The sequence below is a fragment of the Notothenia rossii genome (genome assembly GCF_949606895.1).
Source record: "Notothenia rossii genome assembly, chromosome: 8".
NCBI classification, from domain to species: Eukaryota; Metazoa; Chordata; class Actinopteri; order Perciformes; family Nototheniidae; genus Notothenia; species Notothenia rossii.
The window spans coordinates 21710864-21725586 of record NC_136906.1 but is presented as its reverse complement, the minus strand read 5'-3'; positions in this window follow the sequence as shown (position 1 = coordinate 21725586).

The following is a 14723-nucleotide window of genomic DNA, read 5'->3' as shown; positions in this document are numbered from 1 at the left end:
ATGCCTAGCTGGTTTTATGCCCTGGCCAATATTTGTGGTTTTTAAAAACACACCTAATTTCATTTCTTTCACACATTATTCTGGACTCACAGGTGTTACAAATTTCAAGCTTTTTTGCTACTCTAGCTAAAGGTCTTTCAGCATAATGTGTGTGATTGTGTGTGAATTCACTGTGTGCCGCAGCTGCCACTGTGCACAGCGTAATACCATCATTCTGCACCTATATGTACATTTGACCGCCACAAATTACATATACTGTAGGATAACAATTAATTGATCGGTGCATCTTATATTATCTGTCGCCACCCTTGCACACATTCCACCTTTTCTTGCTATTGATGGGGCTCTGAGGTCATATCCTGTGAATGAACACTGCAGGGACTGTGACTCACAGTGAAGTTAATATGACTAATAATTGCGTATTAATCTGCATAGACAGTAAAACTTGCGGGATTTATCACATTAGGACAATTTAGATTGGATGAAATAAGATGACAGTCAGAAATTGCCGGTTGATTTGCAGCTCAACATCTAATTAGCCACTAAACTGTAAAATGCTCTGCAGTTATGTTCACAATGTGGTCTTTGTCAGACATTATTTCATTTAAACTTTACATTTGACACTTTTTCATTATCTTCCATTAGATTAGAATAGGGTGATTTTGTGTGACTGAGTTTATGTGAGTTTCATAGTGATTCCTGGCTGGGACAGCTGCATTAATAACACTTTATCAGATTTGGAAACCAATAAAGCAAAGTGGGAGATACAGTCACACAACTTCCTGGGACAGTGAAATATCGACTCGTCAGCCAGACAGTCACCGCAGGCAACAAGATAGATAAAGTAACTTAAGAATGAGTTATAGGAAAGTAAAAGTGTTGTGAAGCCTTACAGCCTATAGGTGAATTTAATGGGACAGGGCTGATGCCTCATATCAGCAAGTACCGTTTCCTGTACATCCTTTTTTCCCCCTGTTTTTTCTCCGTTGCTCTTACCAGTTGCCAGGGAACAGTATCAGATGAACGTTGGGTCTTATCTTGTCACACTCCTAATTTCCTGTGGACCAGCTCTCCCCTGTGGCTGCTGCTCCTGTGACGATGGAGATGATGAAGAAGAAGGGAGGAGGGGAAGGGGGGGTGGGCAACCGCTAAGACAACAGTGCAGTAACACGGGGTGGAGAGGCCTGTAATGACTGGGTAAACAAATGTGGAACATATTGAGCCCTCCATTGCCAGGGACACCTCCTCCTCAACAAACACCTCTCACGTTTCACATGGAGATTCATCAGGACAAAGGATGTGTTTTGATGTCCGTATTCAAAAGGCTTCTGAATAAAATGCATGTTTCACAGAACCATGACTACTCAGGCACACCCCTGAATAGTCCCGCTCCTCTCATCAGTGCCGCTATCGCAGCGTGTGTTTTGTTATTTTCGGGGATTTTACAATGGGCGGGTGTGGAATTTTTTTTACTCAGTCTCACTGGAGCTGCACGGGGACTAGTATTTACATCTCGGTATAAGATAGATAGCCGGAGCAATTTTAAATCCAGCCAGAGATGGATAGATAGCAGTGGCTGTTTTCAGAGCAGGCAGAGGACTAAGTGAGTCAAGAGTTTGGTGATAAAGCAGAGGAATGGTTTCTGTCTCTGCATCAGCAGCAGGGAGTCCAGAGTTTAATAAAATCCATCTACTTAAGTCAGATAGTCTCAATCTTTACTGGGAGAAATGAGGAAGATTTTGGGAGAGCTGCATGATTGATATACTCAGCTGGCCAAACAAGTAATGAACATAATATCATGTTATTATGGTTCTTGCTTTTCAGTATTTATGTTTATGCTTCTTAAAATGTACGCCACTACATTTCATAAGGAAATATAATTTAATTTCTTGCCTGACTGTGCAGCCATCATTACTTTAAATGAGATGTTGGACACTAAACTTAACTTCAGCTTTGAAAATATAATGCCATATTCAAGATTATATATGGATTATACGGAAGTAGAAGAGCAATTTGCGAAAAAACCCAATGCCCTATCTCACATGTTAACCAAAGTTAAACTGAATTTGTGTGTCCGCCCTTTGCTTCAGATATGTTTAAAAAAGTTCCTTACTTCTTCCAAGGGAACACCCTTCCACCAATTGTAATTAAAATATATGTTCCCAGATTTTTTCTCTATATAGTTCTGCTGACAGACCAACAGCCAAACAAACCCAACTGAAAACATTACCCCTTGGTGGAAGAACATGAGAAGTAAAGCCACCGTCTGAAGGAGTATCTGCAATCTGTGGTGTTGCTGTGGTTACTTCAGGGCAATATCTGAATATTTACTCCACCCCTGATAACACTTTAGACCAGTGGCGGCTGGTGGAAATTATTTTAGGTGGGGCTATTGTAATGCTGAATAAACCACACGGGAACATTTTTGAGAAATGACCCCTTACATTATGACTTCTGGTGATGTTAGAGATATGAGAAAACTGATCAATACCTCCATAATCTTCAGTGTGGTTAGCTATGAATCTTCCATAACTTCCAGATACCTTGTCCTGGACATAGTTTCTACAGTAAACTGTGCAACAGTACAGTAGGCCCACACAAACTGCAGAACACCGGTTCTTTGGGAACACTCAAATGATTTAATTCCCATTTAAAATCAGGAGACTAAATACGAACATTATATGCAGACACAGACGTGGTTCAGAAACACAGAAATATTAGAAAACAGACCATTAAGGCAACAAATCTAGTTTGATGGATGCTGTCTGCTATACAATATAGTGTGTGTGTGTGTGTGTGTGTGTGTGTGTGTGTGTGTGTGTGTGTGTGTGTGTGTGTGTGTGTGTGTGTGTGTGTGTGTGTGTGTGTGTGTGTGTGTGTGTGTGTGTGTGTGTGTGTGTGTGTGTGTGTGTGTGTGTGTGTGTGTGTGTGTGTGTGTGTGTGTGTGTGTGTGTGTGTGTGTGTGTGTGTGTGTGTGTGTATTTATCACGGGCACATAGTATCTGTCCCCGGCTGTTTGAAGAGATGGGAAACAAAAGACAGCGTTTACCTGTTTGCATCCAGCTAATCACACACACAGTTACAATCACACTCCCTGTATTTGACATAATTAATAGATAGTTTAGTTTCTGACCATCATTTGCTGTGGCCCACTGATGTTAACGATCGTAACTGAAAGGCTGCCTGTCAAAAGTAAACATTCAGCCACGTGTCTCGCAAACTCTCGCGAGAGTTTTACACAAGACGGATCCTTTCTAGCCATAACCCTGCACCGGGCGCTGACATTGGTGCCCGCTGATCATCAGATTTGACGACGCTGATTGGCTGAAATTATGTTTCAGAGCCATAGTTTACAGATAGCAACAGTCAGCTGCGAGTGGCTGCTGCTGCACTGGTTGAGGGCTCCTCTCTTAGCGCCCAGACGAGAGAGGGTAATGATACACGCTGTGGCCAGGCAGGAAACATGTGACTTATCAATAACTTTAGACATCGTAACACAATTTTAAACGAGATTTTATTGCAGATTATACATTTTACTGATACAAATTATATAATATTTACCTTGTTCATTAAAAAAAAAAATATATATTTTTTTAAATATATATTTTAATTTTATTTTAATTTTAATTTTTAATGTGGGAAGAGGTGGGGCGGCGCCCCTATGGGCCAGCCGACACTGCTTTAGACACTAAATCGCACCCTCACATTTATTTATAAAGACACCTAGATGTGAACACACAAATGCATTCAAGCTCATTTATGCACATGCAAGATCTTAACGTGACCCTCCTTGTGATTTTACTGTTAGCGTGCCCTGTTTTTAACATAATTTATATGCAGAGTATCCCCTGGATTGGTTCTGAGCATGATATAAACACTTAACTATTTTCTTGAATGGTGCCTCTTCTTGATTATGGAGTGCCTGAAAACCCCTCAAACTCAGATTGGCATATTTTAGATTGCCATGAGCACCAAACAAGAAATCATAAAAGTTGGGGTTAGTGTTCTTCAGAATCTATGTTTTTATGAACCGGAGCAGTCTAGTGCATGGGTTTTTAATCGTTCTTCCAGCGATCAGATGTATGGGCGTGCCGTCAGTCTGTGTGCTGACTCTCTCGCCTGATTAAGATCTGTTACAACGCACACAACACAGCAAATTCAATTAGTCAAGCCCTATGATAACCAGTGAACTGTACATGAAAGAAGGCCAGCCCATGCACTGAGTAGCACCATGTCATTAAATATGAACAATCAATCAATCCATCCTTCATAAAGACTAATTGCAAAACATTTTCTCTTCCTTTCTCTTTATTCCACTTAAAATAAAAATGAACATCAGCAGGCGTCATTCAGCATGTTCATTTCCAACTCGTTTTTTATTTATGTGTGTTTGCTTGCAGAAGCATTTTAATAGCTTGCTCAGCCTAAATGTAAATCACTGCTGGCTAATGTTCCATCCTATATCCTATTGTCTCTCCTTAACAACTGAAAGCTGATATAAGTACCCAAAGTCTGTCCCATACATGAGGGAGCAGCTTGTAAACATCTTTAAATCATGAGCTTGTGTTGAATAAGCAAATAGTCTTTTTGAGTTTAAGCTAACATTATGCATTTTCCTCACATGCGCCTGATTTAAATTCACACCGGCACTGTAGCAGAGCACTGTTTGGATGTGTTTATGTGTGACCCCCTCGGGATCCCTTATTGTTTTCCCCCTTCTAATGCACATTGGGATGTGCATCAGCATACCTTATTATTGTATGCACTGGGAAAGATGCAATGCTTAAGCTAGGGTTCAGTTCTAGCCAGCTAAACCTCACTAGATTATATATCCAAAGAGAAATGCTGGTGCATAAAAATTATTTCTTCCTAATCGCTTCATCTTGGGAGTTCAGCTTGAATTTAGCCTGTAATTAATTTTGTATGGGATGGGAGAGTAAAGTACAGCATGTAATTTGAATGTTTAACATAAAGAGACCTTCTCATGGATACAAATATTAATTGGTCTTCTCCAGACAGTATTAAAGAAACAAACAAATACAAAAGTTAGTAAATTACATCATTGTGAAATGCACAGCTGCATTTCTTTTCCAAAACTTGGTCTCCAAATAGTGGATAAAGCATACCCATCATAGACTGTATGCCCCTAGTAGATTTGTTTTGCTCCCCCAGCCTGCTTTAGAGGGTTTACAGCCATTTGTTAAAAGTTGGTGCATCTGATTGTTTTCCATCAGATAGCAATCCAATATTTGTCTGTAAGATACAAAGGCAGATTATTGTGGTTTCTTCCTCTTGTTGAATAAGCAACATTCTTGTCAGGTAACCTGCCAGCTCCTACAGAGAACACATTATCAGGCTGACATTATAAATATGTCATTCAGCCTTCTTCGTTATTATCACATGCAGTGACAGCGAGGTGAATCATTCTACATCTTTTGTTTCCAGTTGAAATTCTAAAATATACATGGCATTGCTGTTGGTTTGTAATCCCAGGACCCCTCCCTCCAGCTCCAGCAGAGCCTTAAATGGAGCAGAGATATACCAGACATCCTCTACCTCTGCCTCCTGCACCACTGTGACAGGCCTTTTAATTGTCTCATTCAGATAACATGTCACGCAGCGCTGGAATTGCATGGCGACATCTGCTAATCATTTGTCCAGCGCCATGTTCACAAATCCAGCCGAGGATCTGATTGCCTCTTGGTGCCCTCTGTCTGGCTCTGATTCATTCTCACCTACTCTCTTTATCAATGCCCCTCATTCACGCCAACTTTTCACACTCGCTGTCCTCCCCCGATGGCACTCAAACTCTCCCAGCTATTTCTATTTCAATCTCCACATCACATTTCTACTTCAATATGTCTTTGCATCTAAATGTTTCACTGCAGCCTCTACCATCTCTCCTATTTCTGTTTTTAAAAAAAGCTGATAATTCCATGTAATTATGTGTGTTTACAACTAACAAAGTGGTTTCTCTCTTTGTTTACAACTCGTCTGAACAGATGTTGACTGCATGTTTCTAAGGCCCCGTCCACACGGAGAGGAAACGGGTTGCATCCGCTACAGTTCTTTATCAAATCAAATCAAATCAAGTTTTATTTATATAAAACATTTATAAAAGATTTTTGGTCGAGCCAAAGTGCTGTACATATAATAAAAATAGCCTACAGTAGAGACACTTTACAGCAAATACAACAGCACAGATTGTTCAGAATATCAGTATGAGAAAAACGACACCCTCTATCCTTAGACCCTCACATCGTACAAGGAAAAACTTCCAGAGAAAACCCACAGTTTTAAAGGGGAAAAAATGGGAGAAACCTCAGGGAGAGCAACAGAGGAGGGATCCCTCTCCTAGGACGGACAGACGTGCAATAGATGCCGTGTGTAAATCGAAGAGATAATACATTATACAGCATATAGACCGAATGTTAGGAAATGCACGTGTCTGTAATAAGAAGATGAATCCACGAGGATGTCATCTACAATCCTGTGGAAGCCATCAGGGAAGCAGCATGACGAGGCCCAAGGCAGGACCGCAGAGACAGGTTCAGCCACGACCCGAAGTCCACGACTTAATCCAGAACTCAGGATAGAGGATCCAAGACACAGGACTACAGCAAGAGGATCAGCCTCGACTCCGGATCCCGGCATAGATATAGACACAAAACAAGAAAAAAGATTTGGCTGGGTTAATCGGAACAAGAGAATACACAGACACAGACAGAGAGGGAAAAGGTAATTGGATTAAAGTTATTCTTGATAACCCTCTAGAAAGATCTCATGAACTTCCCCACTTAATCTATCAAGACCCGAGCAGTTCTATTAGATATAGGATAAGAAACAGAGATAGGGAGCACAACAACCTATCTCTTCGTCAGATGCAATCCCCCGCTTATCTAAGCGACTCTGTACCCCGTTACCCTCCACAAGGCCATAGACCAGCAGAGGGAAAATGGGGGGTGGGTAAGGGTAAGGGTTTTTAACAATAAACCGCAAGGGTCTAAACTTTGGGAAAAAATATGAAATATAAGGTACTATATTTTAAGTAATCCTATCTACTATTCCTATATTTGAATAATGTATAAACTATTTTAAAAATACTTTATGAAATCCTATGTTATGTTATAAATATTAAAATAAAGAACTAAATGAATAAATAAATAAATAAATAAATAAATAAATAAATAAATAAATAAATAAATAAATAAATAAATAAATAAATAATTAAACAAAAGCCAGAGAGAAAAAGTGAGTTTTAAGTGTTGATTTAAAAAAAAAACAGGGTCTGGGCCGACCTCACATGGAGGGGCAAAGTATTCCAGAGCCTAGGGCCAGCCGCTGCGAAAGCTCGATGCCCTCGGGTTTTAAGCCTGGTCTTAGGCACTATCAACAGCAGCTGATCAGCCGACCTTAAAGCTCTGCCTGGGGTGTAGCGATGGAGGAGTTCGGCTATATAGGCAGGAGCCAGCCCATTTAGGGTTTTGAAAACAAATAAAAGGAGTTTAAAATCTATTCTGAACCGAACTGGAAGCCAGTGCAATGAAGCCAGAATTGGGCTGATATGGTCACGCTTCTTATGGCCAGTAAGAAGACGTGCAGCTGCATTCTGAACTAGCTGAAGGCGTCTAATTGAGGTCTGGTCCATACCCACATCCAGAGCATTGCAGTAATCCAGTCTCGAGGTAACAAAGGCGTTAATAACCCTTTCTAGGTCTTTAAAAGATAAAAACGACTTGGTCTTAGCCAATAGTCGTATTTTGAAAAAACAGGTCTTGACTACAGTGCTAACCTGCTTATCAAATGTAAAGGCCCTGTTACTCCCTCCAAGGTTCATGACAGAGGGGAGGATATTTGTATTGAGGGAGCCCAGAATATCAACCGGGGAGACTGTTGGTTGGGGTCCAAAAAAGATTACCTCGGTCTTGCTCTCGTTGAGGGTGAGGAAGTTTTGGCTCAGCCAGGATTTAATCTCTGTTAAGCAATCCTTCAACTGCTGTAGTGAGTTGGCATTTTGATTGAGAGGCAGATAGATCTGTACATCATCAGCATAACAATGGAAGGGGATATTAGGTTTTGTGAGAATTGAACCTAGGGGTTGTATATACAATAGAAAAAGGATAGGGCCCAGAATCGAGCCTTGGGGAACCCCACAGGTAAGAGGGGCTTTGGCAGAGGAGAAGGCACCTAGCTGCACTGAGAAGCTACGGTCTGTCAGATAAGACCTGAACCATGCAAGGGCAGAGCCTGTAATGCCTGCGGACTGTTCAAGCCGTGACAACAGGATACTATGATCCACAGTGTCAAAGGCAGCAGTTCAATCTAACAGCACCAAGACAGCTGGGCTACCTGAGTCGGCGGCTAAGAGCAGGTCATTAAAAACTCTTAAAAGGGCTGTTTCAGTGCTATGCATAGGTTTAAAGCCAAACTTGAATTTTTCATGGATGCCATGCTTGGTTAAAAATGAATGCAGCTGGGCGAAGACTACTCGCTCCAGGGCTTTAGATAAAAAGGGTAGCTGGGAGATGGGCCTGAAATTTGCGAGAATGGAGGGATCGAGATTTTTCTTTTTAAGTAGTGGCTTAACCACGGCATGTTTGAAGGCAGCTGGGACACATCCTGAGCTAAGAGAGGCGTTTACAAGCAATAAAACACTTGCTCCAACTGATTCAAAAACATCTCTAAGGAAGCGAGAGGGAATGCTGTCTAAGGTGCAGTTTGTCGGCCGCAGGTGCTTAACTACATCCGAGAGAGAAGAAAGGGAATACAGGCTCGAAATGGTCGAGGACAGCAGGGCACAGAAAGGGAGCAGGATCTGGGGTAGCACTAGTATAGGCTAGCCTAAGAGCAGATACTTTTTCAATAAAACATTTAAGAAATGTATCGCAGAGAGTAGTTGATGGCACAATTGGAAAAGCATCACAAGGATTAATGATCGAGTTGAGGATATTAAAAAGAACTTGAGGTTTATGGCTGTTTTTGGAGATTAACAGAGAAATATATTCTGTTTTGGCTGCTTTGACTGCCGTCTGATAATCGGAAAGGCAAGCACGAAGAATTTCTAAGGAGAGATGGAGTTTATCCTTTTTCCATTTTCTCTCTGCACGCCTGCAAGCGCGTCTAAAAGCGCGAGTACAATCATTGAGCCACGGCTCTGAGAGAACTTTGTTGCGTCTAAGCGTAAAAGGAGCAACGGAATCCAGTATTAGTGTGCATGTTGAATCAAACAAAGAGATAAGCTCTTCCGCACTAAAACCACAGTTCACCTCTAATTTACAAATCGGATAAGTATTAAAAGCATCTGAAAACTGTGAGGCAGTCAAGGGGTTAATTGAACGCAGACAATGCGCAGGGGCACGTGATTCGACTCCTACAGAAGGGATCGAGGTTGTAAACAGAACCGGTAAATGGTCTCAGATACGCGTTCCTGCACAGATTTCATCCACAGAGATAGACAATCCAAACGATAATACTAAATCTAAGGTGTGTCCTTTATCGTTAGTTGGGCCAGCCACAGACTGAATAAGACCGAAAGAGTCGAGGAGGTTTAAAAAATCCCTAACCAGAGGTTTAGACTCGCAGCACACATGGACATTAAAGTCTCCGCAGATCAAAACACGATCATATTTCACCATGATCCCGGACGAAAAGTCAGTTATGAAATCATTATTGTACTTTAGCGGACAATACACGACTGCGCAGAGTATAGGCTGGGTTCAATTCAAAAAGCTGCAACTCGAAGCTAGCATAGCTAGTTACTGGGTGAAGCAAACGGCATTGGAGATTAGCTCTAAACACTGAAGCTATACCCCCACCACGGCCGGTGGTACGGGGGGAGCTGAAGAAAGTACAGTCGGGAGGAAGAAGTTCAGAAAACGTTACATACTCGCCGGTGTGGACCCAGTTCTCCGTTAGGAACATTAAATCCAGATCACGAGAGGTGAAGAAGTCGTTTAACAGGAACGTCTTGTTTGCTATTGACCTAGCATTTAGGAAAGCCATGCAGAGTTTTCTCTTCGGTCTGGCCGAAGGTGTAATACATTAATAGTGGATTTTAATATGAGACAAAAAACAAAGTGTTTGACAAAACATTCCCTCTCAAGTCAGAACTGAGGTCACAAAAAATAAGCAGCCTCAGACTCAGAGCCCAATATGATCAGTCCACCAGGATCAACATTAAAACTAAATATCGTTCCAGGGCAGGCTAACCAAGGCTAACCAATGAGTGTGTGTGTATGAGCAACCCAGTCTCATGGCATTTCGTGTTCACCAACCCGATTTTTAATCTATTGATTCGTGTTCACCAACACGATTTTCTCCTTTTTTTCGTGTTGCACAGCACGATTTTAAAAGCAATGTATTTCTACTGGTAATGTGTTTCGTGCCTGCAGCACGTCTTTTTCTCCGGTCGGGTCGTGGAAGACCGGAAGCTGTGTGGTTCATAAAAACATGTTCTTACTCAATATCCAGCCACAATTATTGCTTTTATTTTAAATCGTATAATTTCGGACTTTTGTTTCCGTCTGTGAGGAAAATAAATGGGGCTCAGAGCCTCAGAATACTGAAATCTGTATTTTTAAATCTTTCCTTCTAATTTGTTATTCTTTTCAAAATAACACACTGTTATTTACTCACTAATAACACACAATTATCCTTGCTTTTATTTATTGGTTTAATTCCATAATCTCTGGCTTTTTTGGCGTCTGTCAGGAACTGAATTTCAAAATAAAAATAACCGGAAACAGACGTAGGCCTCTAGGAGTTTAGGATGGCCGAAGACACAACACTACCCATAATCCCCAGCTATCGTTTACGCCAGGGGTGCCCACAATTTTTTGTCTGGTGAGCTACTTTTGAAATGACCAGCTAACCGAGGTCTACCAACCAAAAATAAAATCCCAAATTGCAAGGGTTGCTGAATAACACGTTTTATTTTTACATGGGATAACTACAATAGGGCTGCAACAAACGACTAATTTGATTATCGATTAATCTATAGATTAATGAAACGATTAATCGACTATTCGGACTACTACTGTGTGCCTTGCACAATTTCTTAAACGCTCTTATTTAGCCATCAACTTTTAGATTTAGTTTGAGGTTGTTTTAGGCATGTGGAAACTAACAATGAAGACAATAAAGATGAATACTTGATTCAAAAATACATATATTATTAAATTAACTTAACAAATTGTGGACAAAATTAACATTGCTTTTTATTTCAATTAAATAAATAATATTTCACATCAAAAGAAACAACAATGTTTTAACAAATCTTATTAAATAATCTGATGACAGAACTGGAAACAGAATAGCTGAAACTTTAACAAAATAAATAACTCAGTTACCTCTAATCATTAACCCATGTTTGTATAATGTAGTTAACTCCGTGTGTTGCTGCTAGCATACATAACACCTGACGTGGAAACGTTCCTCGTGGACGGGGCTACAGAGCTGCTAGAAAGACAGTCGAACCCGGTGCATTCCTCCGTCTGAATGTGGTGCACTTTTGCTAAATGTTTAGACAAATTGCTCGTGTTACCGCCCTTACATGCTAAACACTTTTGGTGACGAGCATTGTCCACCTCAAGACGGGTAACATGTAACCACACCTTGGAGCGCTTCTCTCCACCATCTCCTCCGTGTGTTGCTGCATGTAGCAGATGCGTGTGTGTAAACTGCCCCGCCCCCTTGCAAACAGACGGGGGAGAGAGAGATCTCTTCTTGATTGGAAAGATAGAAAATACACCGACCATAGACGCATTTGTTTGTCTTTTTGCATGTTAGAAACGAGTTGGCAACACTAAGACTTAGAGATAATGTTTGTGTAGCAATAATACATGACCTTTCTCTTTCTCAACTCGCTACTCGGAGGGAAGTCGCTGTCATATGCCTTGTGAACACTCCGATAATGCCTCTCCACGTTACCTTTCTTTGGCAGAGCGACGCTTGCTTTACAAATAAGGCAAATAACCTTTGAATGTGACATCACAAAAAAAGATTCTCCCTCCCATTCTGTGTGGAAGTGGTATGTGTTTAGCTTTTTGCTCGTTCCCGCACTCATTTTGTTGTTTGTCTCTCCCGGCACTTGACTGATTTTGTATCGCTTTGCATTCTGGGTTAACAGACTGGAAAGCAATAGGTCGCTTTTTCTGTCAATCAAGTCAACTCCTGAATTAAGTGGCAGGGAGGCCAAGGGAGGAGGGATCAAAACCTGTTTTGTCTATTTTAACAGAGCTGGATTTTTTTTAATTTATGAATGACTCGTGATCTACCAGCATTGCCCCCGCGGTCGACCGACGTACTGGGCACCTCTGGTTTACACAGTCCCCGTGATTAATCTTCAAGCGCTGGGATTGGATGTTGGAGTGGCAGTGCGCCAAGGTTACGCCGAGCGTCAAACAGCTGTTTGAAATGGAACAAAACCACGCCAGACTATCCAAAACTGGAATCGAACGCCCCCCCCCAGAACTACACATGCTGGCTATTGTGTTTCGCAAAATGTTCCATGGGACGTCTCTACTGAACGTTTTCGTTTTTCCCACAATTAGAAGTTGCCAGTATTAAACACATTGGTGTTATCAAATGTAAAACATATAATTAATAAATGGGTGAAAATCGCTTGTGTCCATAATGCACAGCATTAATATATACCCACGTGACAGCTCATTGTTACTTTGTAATTCTACTCCACAATTCAGAGGTTAACCTGATTGCCAAGTGCCAACAATCAGGAGAGATATTTGATAGTTGGTGCTTGAGAAGACTAAACATTTATCTGCAATTGGCATGAATGGAAACGAGTAATAAAGTATATTCATTACTCGTTATTCTCTACTAATAGTTCATTAAAGACTGTATAATGGCTATTTTGCACATCCCTTTCAAGATTTATACAACATCTGAAGATGTGTAGTTTTATTCATGTTTTCAAATAATTGTATAGCATATTGCTATACTATTTCAGACTCAGTATTTACATTCTTATATTCAAAGAAAATTAAAGTCCTTTTATATCAGCTGTGCACCGTTATGGTGTAAATATAACCTATCTACGAATTAGATCAAATATAAAAGTCAGCCGAATTAAGGTTGATACTGCAAGGAGACGTATTGTGTGAAGAGAAATTGAAGATGTTGTTTAATTATTGATATATTTATGATCCACGTTAAGTATTCAGTTTCGGCGGCATTTCTTCCAGTTTTTCCAAAGGTCTTCTCATCAGGGCTCTATAAATAAAGAACTACGGCAGATCTGTAATATGTAATGCAGCCGAACCGTGTATTACAATGCCGTTATGTGATGACTTTCAAAGAGAAAAGCAAGAACACTCGGAATTAAGTATTATTTTATTCTTTTAAAATGTTTTCCGGATTTCATATCATATAAACACCAAATCCCAGCATGCATTGCGGCAAAACCATCCAATCAGCGAGCTTAAACCATAGCTGAGGATCTGGGGTAATCGCTCGAAATGCCTACGTCTGTTTCCGGTTATTTTTATTTTGAAATTCAGTTCCTGAAGGATGCCAAAAAAGCCAGAGATTATGGAATCAAACCAATAAATAAAAGCAAGGATAATTGTGTGTTATTGGTGAGTAAATAACAGTGTGTTATTTTGAAAAGAATAACAAATTAGAAGAAAAAAAGATTTAAAAAATACAGATTTCAGTGTTCTGAGGCTCTGAGCCCCATTTATTTTCCTCACAGACGGAAACAAAAGTCCGAAATTATACGATTTAAAATAAAAGCAATAATTGTGGCTTGATATTGGGTAAGAACATGTTTTTATGAACCACACAGCTTCCGGTCTTCCACGACCCGACCGGAGAAAAAGACGTGCTGCAGGCACGAAACACATTACCAGTAGAAATACATTGCTTTTAAAATCGTGCTGTGCAACACGAAAAAAAGGGGAAAATCGTGCTGGTGAACACGAATCAATAGATTAAAAATCGTGTTGGTGAACACGAAAGGCCATGAGACTGGGTTGGTATGAGAATGGCCCTGACACCATTTCAGCCCAGATTTAAACTCCTGGCAGGACAAGCTCAAACTCAATTCTCGCACTGAATTAAAAACAAGTGAGTGAGGGACTGCAATATAAGAGGGAAAGAAAAAGAAACTTTAAAACTGTTAAATTGTTATGATGTGTAAAGACTGATATTGTTCTATAATCGTCTGAAACTGTTAAGTCATGATGTGAAACGGTTAACAAAGAAAAAGGGAAACTCAAGCTGCTGCTACACTTTATTTTATTTATCTAAAATTAAGCACTTTTAAGATGCACACATTTTCAATAGCTATTTTATTTATTTTCTCCTATTTTATTTTTAAATGCAGCCCGAGAGGAACATTACACATATCCACAGTATTTTACTGTATATCTGTATAGTTCAATGATAATTGACAATAAATATTGTTGTTTATGAATTGTACTTTATTTATTTGATTGGCAGTCAGTTGTTTGATTACATGCAGACGTTGATAAAGCTGCAGGCTACTTCAATATATATCACATTAATTCATAAAGCAACTTAGACATTTTGATGTTCCGGACCTTTGCATAGGGAGATTTCGTCTAACTGGACCTCGTTGAATTTTAGTTGAATACCCCTGATGTATTGATTATAGGTCCGGGTCCGTATAGGTCGGCGTCTGGGTCTGGATCCGGACCGCGGTCCGCCTGTTGCCGACCCCTGGTATAGACGGTTCATCCACA